The sequence below is a fragment of the Limulus polyphemus genome, unplaced genomic scaffold (genome assembly GCF_000517525.1).
Source record: "Limulus polyphemus unplaced genomic scaffold, Limulus_polyphemus-2.1.2 Scaffold5515, whole genome shotgun sequence".
Lineage (NCBI taxonomy): Eukaryota > Metazoa > Arthropoda > Merostomata > Xiphosura > Limulidae > Limulus > Limulus polyphemus.
Genome location: NW_013671125.1, coordinates 49,711 through 59,797, shown reverse-complemented (window position 1 = coordinate 59,797; position 10,087 = coordinate 49,711). Strand labels below are relative to the sequence as shown.

The 10,087-nt window shown below is 34.4% G+C and overlaps 1 long non-coding RNA gene across 2 annotated transcripts in view; it reads left to right on the top strand.

Moving 5' to 3' along the window:
* The window catches only part of LOC111089194, a 13,272-nt gene extending 3,548 nt beyond the window's left edge, over nt 1-9,724 (top strand). For both annotated transcript variants that reach the window (XR_002613503.1, XR_002613502.1), the window contains exons 2-3: nt 2,940-3,034; nt 8,126-9,724. This is a non-coding gene — a long non-coding RNA (uncharacterized LOC111089194). The remainder of the gene's footprint in view (nt 1-2,939; nt 3,035-8,125) is intronic.
* The last annotated feature ends 363 nt before the right edge of the window (nt 9,725-10,087 follow it).

Genomic DNA, 10,087 nt, shown 5'->3' with positions numbered 1-10,087 from the left:
CATTGATATCTAAAGATAGATATCATCTTCACTGTACCTAAACTGGTACATTGATATCTAGAGATAGATATCATCTTTACTGTACCTAAACTGGTACATTAATATCTAAAGATAGATATCATCTTCACTGTACCTAAACTGGTACATTGATATCTAGAGATAGATATCATCTTTACTGTACTTAAACTGGTACATTAATATCTAGAGATAGATATAATCTTTACTGTACTTAAACTGGTACATTAATATCTAAAGATAGATATCATCTTTACTGTACCTAAACTGGTACATTAATATCTAGAGATAGATATCATCTTTACTGTACTTAAACTGGTACATTAATATCTAGAGATAGATATCATCTTCACTGTACTTAAACTGGTACATTAATATCTAGAGATAGATATCATCTTTACTGTACCTAAACTGGTACATTGATATCTAGAGATAGATATCATCTTTACTGTACCTATATCAATGTACCAGTTTAAAGATGATATCTATCTCTAGACCAGTTTAGGTACAGTACATTAATATCTAGAGATAGATATCATCTTTACTGTACCTAAACTGGTACATTAATATCTAAAGATAGATATCATCTTCACTGTACCTAAACTGGTACATTAATATCTAAAGATAGATATCATCTTCACTGTACCTAAACTGGTACCTTAATATCTAAAGATAGATATCATCTTTACTGTACCTAAACTGGTACATTAATATCTAGAGATAGATATCATCTTTACTGTACCTAAACTGGTACATTAATATCTAGAGATAGATATCTTCTTCACTGTACCTAAACTGGTACATTAATATCTAGAAATAGATATCATCCTCACTGTACCTAAACTGGTACATTAATATCTAGAGATAGATATCATCTTCACTGTACCTAAACTGGTACATTCCCATTTAAGAAACAAAATATTTTTATTAGAACGAAACTCATGTGATAACATTTAAATCAAAGTTCTGTATTAATTATACCCTTAGCTAAAATAGTAAGGTGCACCCAGAGTAACTTTAAAATCAAGTTTGTAAAAGTAAGTATCGTAATAATATGAACACCTAACACATTTTCACATGAGTTTAAGTGTGTTAAATCGTGAACTATGGCGTATAGAGAGCTAAGGATCTTATATTTCGTACACAAATTGACTTACAACAATGGATTTTATTTTCAAATATATAATTTAGAAATAGAAAAATACCCCATTGTCTTCTAAATGTGCGAAGTTTAGATCCGAAAATATAATATACTTGATAAGAGTCTATAATAACTTCGTTGTCTGATTCTTTAGAATTAATTCACTTATTTAGAAAAATGAAATTAATAATAAAAAGTTAAATCTATTATGCCTTAAATGCTTCGTAACAATGAGTTTTAAGAATATCTAAACCACTATTTGACAAAAGTCTGTGTTCGTTTAGAACTGCTGGACCAATTGTCACCAAACCTGGCATGAACCATAAGAACCACTCTCCAAATCTTCTTTGTTTTTCTTGTTCGTGTGTGATAACAACCCAATTAGTTTTGGTTAGGTTCTGGTGATCACACGTCACTTGTTTGTTATGGTCAGTAGTCTAGACCCCACGTTAGAGTATACCACACCAGATTCTCTATCAAAAAGGCCCAGTATCGAATCCCGGCTTTTACTGTCATAGAAATTGTCCTTCTCGGAACTTTCCTGGAGTTAGTGTTATATCAGCAGTAGAAACGTCGTATAAGAACTGATCAGTATCAAGTAATCACAATTATTAATAACTAATTAATAATAAGACTTAGATGATCGTATATATATATATCAGTTATTCCCAGAGAACCTTTAAATAACATTAAAAAGAAAATAATCTCCCCAAGGGGTGTCTTGATGAGTTACATAAGCCAGCACTCAAAATTGAAGGGGGGTCTTGGTGAGTTACATAAGCCAGCACTCATAATTGAAGGGGGGTCTTGGTGAGTTACATAAGCCAGCACTGATAATTGAAGGGGGGTCTTGGTGAGTTACATAAGCCAGCACTCATAATTGAAGGGGGGTCTTGGTGAGTTACATAAGCCAGCATTCAAAATTGAAGGGGGGTCTTGGTGAGTTACATAAGCTAACACTCATAATTGAGGGAGGGGTCTTGGTGAGTTACATAAGTCAACACTCAAAATTGAAGGGGGGTCTTGGTGAGTTACATAAGCCAGCACTCAAAATTGAAGGGGGTCGTTGGTGAGTTACATAAGCCAGCACTCATAATTGAAGGGGGGGGGTCTTGGTGAGTTACATAAGCCAGCACTCATTTTGCCCTTGAATTATTTCTTTTGATTTACTTTTCGATTAGAAAAACACACACACACACACTAAGTTTTTTAAACAAATTATATGAATCGGAGGTCAAAGGTCTGACCTATGTGTACGCGGCATATTGGGCACCATTGGTATATGGTACTAACCATAACACCGATCACTACCTATTCTTTGTTTTTATTGGTTTCTGGTATTATTTCTAGAAGCTTCCAAATGATTAGAAGTTTAAAAGAATGATATATATAATTTGGTTGAAAGATTACATAGAACGATAATGAGGCAATTTGTTGTCAACCAAACATTGGATGAATCAGTGAGTTTTAAAATTACGCCTTAACAAGATTATTTATCAAAAATGATACAAAAATCAGCTCATAAAACATAGTTTAGTAAAATGTCAAACACTGATAGATAATAAACAAACTAAAGTACTAAAATATCCAAGTACGGATGTTTCACCCCTTGAATCAAAGAATCAACTTACGAATACTTTTAAAGATTACGTATAAATTATCGCAAGGCCCATTTTACCAAGTGCATGCTGTGCTTGATATTACTTCTATCATTTCCTTGTAAATATATACCTAATACTCGAAATAAATCTAATTCCATGTTTATTTTAAATCCAATTTACAGAACAGAATCTCGCCCGTGTTCAACATGGCCGAATATCGTTTCGCTGACACCGTGATGTTGTAAAAGAAACCAGCACCAGCTGGTGGCAGTATACGGTGAGAATATACTTGTTTACAAATTACTTAATGTTTGCATTGAGACAAAAATATATATTACAGTTTATGACTACGTGGTTCTTATAGGACCAAAAGCTTCTAAAAAAATGTAATTATGAGGCAGACGGTAGCACTGACTATGTAGCGATGGCTCAGATTGTTCACAGAAATGGTATTTGAAATATTCGTCAATAGGTTATCAGAACTTTACAATACTATATAGTGTTTCCTTTTATACAATATACATGTAATAACTGAGTCAAATGTTCTGGGAATGTCTGGAAATATCACAGCGAAAAGTTTGAATTCCTTTTTCTTTTGCTTCATTTTTATTACTTGATAACTCAAAAATCAAAACAAAAGTGTTGACCAATTTCACTGAGGTGACGTATTTCAAACGGAGTATCAGCTTTTATAAGTATTATTGATAACTAGTAGTAATTTTAAAAAAAATCATAATTCTAGTTTAAACAATGTTATCATTACCCCTTGAAGTTAGCTTTCTACCAGATATTTGATGTTCCTTTAAATAGCTTAAGTACAGGGTGAAACAGGAATTACCAGCCACTAATAGATAAACAATAAATATTACAGTTAGAACCTCGTTGTATTTAGAACTTGGTTATAAATACGACCTTCCTACATAATAACACAGGCAAGAATTAATATATAGCAACATATATAATTATTCAATCAAACCTGAGTTTAATTTATCCTATTTTTGTCTGTTAACATTCTACTACACTTTGTAGGGATGTACTACACTGTGTACTACATTATGTCAGGATGATACAAATGTCATCCCTACTATCTTGTTAACATTATTTTTGAAGGATTGACATTAGCCATCCCATATTTACTTCCTCTTTTGAAAAGTTTTTCTGGATTTTAAAAGGGGGAAGTTAAGCATTAAAAAAAATACCACTTTCTATGGGATCAGTATATTTAAGGTATCTCTATACTCAGATTCTATACTGTTCAAATTTCACTGCAATAAACTTGTAAAATTATTAATAGGCCTAAAATTTATCATAAAAAATCATGTAAATTGAAAATAGCTTTTTCCACATTCCTCTTAATTTGAACATTTCGGATCCATCTTTTGTTTGCCACAAGTCACTGTAGATGTGTAGCATTTCGGATCTATCTTTTGTTTGCCACAAGTCACTGTAGATGTGTAGCATTTCGGATCCATCTTTTGTTTGCCACAAGTCACTGTAGATGTGTAGCATTTCGGATCCATCTTTTGTTTGCCACAAGTCACTGTAGATGTGTAGCATTTCGGATCCATCTTTTGTTTGCCACAAGTCACTGTAGATGTGTAGCATTTCGGATCCATCTTTTGTTTGCCATAAGTCACTGTCCAAGCGGCATTTCGTTTAATGTAGAACTCGTCAGTTTATGTGATTTTTTATGAACGAATTTTAGGTCTATTTATTTCTAAAGCTTTCGTAGTTTAAACCGTAACTTTCAAAGATGTTATTGTTTTAATGACATACTTCTGGGTTGTAATAACAATATCAGATACAGAAACTATAGAGGAATCATATTTGAGGATAGTAGCTCCAAAATAGAATTTGGGAAGTTCCTTCTCTCCAGTTATTCATACATTCGTGGCCGAAAACGGCAAACCAATTAATAAATCAATTACTGGGCGGGACCCACGACTCCACTTTGATGAGTTATTAGGACAGACATTGTCAGGATCCTTAAGTTTGGTTCTCGGCCTTTGAAACTTAGAATCCAGGTGAGGTATGCCGAAAGGATAACACAAGTAATAAATATCTGTAGTTGTCAATATAAAGTTTCAGAAATATATACCAATATTTTCATTGTTAACCTCATTGTAAAAAAAAAGAAAGAAAAAAGTGTCAGTATCTTGTTGTAAAAGCGTCAGAAGCGTATCCTGCAATTATCAAGTACGTTCAAAGTAGTGTTAGAAGTTAACATTTTAATAACTATTCATGTTTTAGAGGTCACGTTATCTGGTCACGCAAAGATGAACCCGGTAATTTTAAGAGGTCTAACAGTAATATTTCCGACCTACAAAACCTTTATTTTTATATGCCTGGTTGCATTACAAGCTCATAAAACTATCATCGTAAGCAAGAAACTTGAAGAAAGAAAAGCATCAGTCTTCCACCACAAGATTCTGTATAGAGATTGTATAATTTGACTAAACCATTAAATAAAACTAAAAACAAGTCATAATTTTTACTTTGTTCAAAATGTGCACAATTCCTTGTTCAAACATAATTAAACAAACTTCCTTTCTTTCCCCCTGTAAATATCACATCATCACGAGTTAATTGACAACAAAATTTGACTTAATTATATCTGCTAGTCGTCACACAGTTTCAACAAAACTACCAATTACCGAAATGTACGATTCCCAGTCATAGTTTAAGCCTAAACTACTAAATCAAGTCATACATTGTACATAAGCTGATAAATCGCGAGGTGTGTTTCCCAGTTACAGTCTGAATCTAAACCAATAAGTTAAGAAACACATTTCCCAATCACACCTATCAGCCAAAAACTAATAAATCAACAGACTCTTGTTTTAGTCACGCTTTATATTTTTCTACAACTAACAATATTAGTTAACTTTCGTTTTACGTGTTTTCTTGTATTTTTTGGTATGTTTTATATATGTCATTTGAAACAACAACTGTTATGGTGAATAGATGACAAATCAGAGAAGAAACATTAGAATTATATTCGCTGTGAGACATTATAATTAACTTAGTACATTTTCAAACGATACATTATTAACCTTGTGTTTTACACATTTCAAGAATTAAAAGAGATTATATTAAGCCTTAAACTGATAAATCAACAGACACGTTTCGCTTTCATACTTTCAGATTTCACTGCTTGTCCATTAAATGTGTTTTTCTTGGTTCTAATAACAACAAGAGTAATCAGAGTGATTCCATGCCCTCGTCCCGCCGCTCCTTTTCGAGATTGCATGCGTTTGTATTGGACAACGTAAAATTTCACCTTCGAAAACTCAGAAAATCCTTCTCAGATCCAGAATGATCAAGGATCAGGATCATTTGTGTAGTGTAATAAGGAGTCTCAACCTTAATGCGCCCATGAAACTCAGTAAAAATCCGATCACACTTTACAGAGTTATTAACGGAAAACCGTCAAAATGCCTTATCTCCCATTATATATAAAGCTTCTAAGTGATCCAGGATCCGGATGTAGATCCGGACCAAATTTGCAGAGAACTGGCCCATACTGACTTCCCATCATGTGTAAAAGTTTCGCGTATATTAGTCTATTAGTGCGCGGAAACACAGACAGACACATATCCACACGAACCGGATTGCAATATCCTCGCACGGCGAGGGTAATTAGGTCTAATAATATATTTTAAGTAAAGCAACACAACACGATTCAACAGAGATTCTGCTTGTTGCGTCAAAATGGTTGAATGCAGCGATGTGCCTGTTTGCTTTAGAGCATAGCCACAGTGGACTATCTGCTGTGTCCCCCGTATGGAATCGAACCCCGGATTTTAACGTTGTATGTTCGTAAAAAGGTCGTCAAAAACATAAAATATCATATTAAGTCAGAGCTTCAATAAATCAAAAGACACGTCTTACTTTTACACTTCGATACCTGATTGATTGTTTAGTCAGGTCATCTATTATTTTTGAACATAATGTAACTTTGTGACGAAACTGTTTTAATGTTAAAATTAACAACGAAGCACGAAGTACTTCCTAAACTGTAGTTGTAACTTACGTCACATGGTTTAATTCTCTTAACATGACGTAATACGTCTGGGGGAAGTACTTACCAGATTTAACTTGACCAATAGTATGAAATAAATGACACTTCAGGTATAAAAAACAACTAAAGAGAAAAGATACCATTAAGTAGTTATTTCGTAAATTTCTTTCAAAGTGTCGTTACAGGTTTTAATTTTGATTTTATTTTTAACTTCCTCAGACAAGCTTATACGATACTGTCTGAACCAAACTATCAAAGGCAATTATGTGAAAGCATTGTTCCCACGTCTAATCTCTGGCACAAAAGATATCTCCTTGACATATCTACTGCCCGCACAACAGATGGTAAGCGGAGTCTGTAAACGTATGCTACTATACATCACAGTTTCTTTTATACCTAGAAGCCCAAAATGAAAACTTCCACACACGTTCGTTACTGAACTGCCTTTTATGTTGTTCGTCCAAGAATTCGTGAACGGAAGTATAGGCGCCTAACGGGGGGGATAAGGTGGGGGAGACATGTATCACCCCACTCACTTTGGATATTTTTTTACCAAAACATTTCTCGCATTGTTTCACTCATCACTTCTTCCTCACCTTTGACCCTCTCCCCCAATTCCCTACTTTTAAACAAAAGTAGGCGCCTAACGGGGGGATGACGTGGGGGAGACATGTATCATCCCACTCAGTTTGAATATTTTTTTACCAAAACATTTCTCGCATTGTTTCACTCATCATTTCTTCCTCACCTTTGACCCCCCCCCCCAATCCCCTACTTTTAAACAAAAGTAGGCGCTCATTCACGCTAGGTAACTTAACAACAACAACAAAAAAAATGTATATGAAGATATAACATAAAAAAGGCTGTCCGACACCGGAACGTTGGCTAATTAGAGTGTTGTTAGATCTAAGATATGTTCTAAATATTCCAGGAAATATCGCCGTAAACGTTCTTCCCCGAAATACATTTGATATTTCTTTATAAAAAAAAATCAACCATGATAAATAACGTCCTGCAATTTGTCAATTGATTTTTGAATTCAATCACTTGAAACAGTGTTTTATAAAAAAAAAAAATGCCAAATCGAATATATTTATTGACAGTATTGACACAAAGTTTTTAAGAGCTTCAACAGAAAAAAGTCAGTAAACGCTCGATCGAAAAAAAAAAGTGGTATCTGTGTTTGTTTTTGAGATTTCACCTATGATTTTGATTTATCAGAGCTGGCTGAATACAGATCGACACCCAACATTTTCTGACGTATTAATAACTTATATTTCTGTGCATATTAAAATGTTTTTGCAGAGTTTTTAGTTATTCTTATCTCTTCTTTTTTTTTCTTTTCAGAATACCGATATATCTCTCCAAAAATATCATGGACACATTCGTGTAATGTTTGTCTGCTCCACAACCACCACCAACACAAAGAATCGAGACGTAACCCTGTAATGTTTGCCTGTTCCACAACTACCACCAACACAAAGAATCGAGATGTAACCCTGTACTGCCTGTATGCTCCACAACTACCACCAACACAAAGAATCGAGATGTAACCCTGTACTGCCTGTATGCTCCACAACTACACCAACACAAAGAATCGAGATGTAACCCTGTACTGCCTGTATGCTCCACAACTACCACCAACACAAAGAATCGAGATGTAACCCTATAATGTTTGCCTGTTCCACAACTACCACCAACACAAAGAATCGAGACGTAACCCTGTAATGGTTGCCTGCTCCACAACGGTCACCAACACAGAGTCGAGACGTTACCTTTAGTGGCTGCCTACTCCACAACTGTCACCTATGTAAAGAATTGGAAATACTTATGGCACAGAAACCAGCAATAGTCTGGAACTGTGCAAATACCAAATCTACCTTAGAAGTGCGATCTTGGTCATAATTACAACTAAAGCGTTCTTAAGTCACGAACAATAACTGTTTTATCTACCAATCAAGAAGTTCCTAGCTCGAACAACTTCATATAGTTAGGTTGTGCATACGATCTTATGGAAAAAGACTTCTTCTACTACGTGAGGGATAAAGCAATGCCTCCGAAATATCCTACTATCCAGCTAAGCGTCTTATCAATTCAGACAGCCAGCTTATCAGGACGTCATTAAAACTGGTTTTGAGATCAAGGATTTGTCAGATTGTTTACCATATATTTTGAACGTGATTCATCCAGTTAAACTGTTGTATATACGTGTACAGTGTAATCTGTCTAAATAGCCTTGTTTAAATGATTATTGAACAAGAGTACAATTTCGTGTTAAATTTTTCTTCTTCTTTCTGGTGCATGTTTACATTGCGTGTTGAGAACTCCATGATGTACATCAAAGAACTTGCTAGCGTGCCCTAAGAGAAAGGAAATCCGTTAAAGAAGAAACTTAACAATTGTGTCATGTGACCGAATGGCGATCTTTTCTTGGTAGATAGAGTGAAACACAATATGCATGGTATGTTTGTCCAGACAAGATAAGTTCTCTGAAGAACGTTTTAAAGAATAGAAGCGTGGATAACACTGTCTGGTTAAGCTTAATTTCAGACGGAACCTGTTTTGAATGTTGCTGTTGTTTTTTTAAATCTAAAAACAGAAACTCTATAATTGATTGTAATACTGTCTAGGCAGTATTGTGAATTGATATTTGATTAACGTAATCAATGACATTGCTTCCCTAAGGACCCCTCCCAAATAGTCGCCTCGACAACGTTACTGTAATTTTCCAAAACTCCAAATTTCTCCACCCCACCCATCAGAAAAGATAGTCCCCTTTCTTTCACCTAGAAATTAAGCACTGAGGCTATTAATAGTTTTACTTCTTGAGATAATTACTTAATTATCATTAACTAATGTTTCGACATTTTTCTTTTGTACCACATGTGAAATCTGAGTTTCAGTTGAAAAACTGCTCAATAAAAAATGTGTATAGATGAAAGTCTATAAACATATTGTTTGTTATTTCTATAATAATTACTATTATAATCTTAAGAGCATCCTTATTTTAAAATTACACTGACATATGATTAACGGGGACTAGTTATAAACTCACACTAACATGTCATCAAGAGGGACTAGCTATAAACTCACACTGATATGTCATTAAGGGGGACTAGCTATAAACTCACACTGATATGTCATTAAGTAGGGACTAATTATAAACTCACACTGACATATCATTAAGGGGGACTAGTTATAAACTCACACTGACACGTCATTAAGGGGGGACTAGTTATAAACACACTAACATATCATTAAGGGGACTAGTTATAAACTCACACTAACATGTCCTTAAGGGGGACTAGC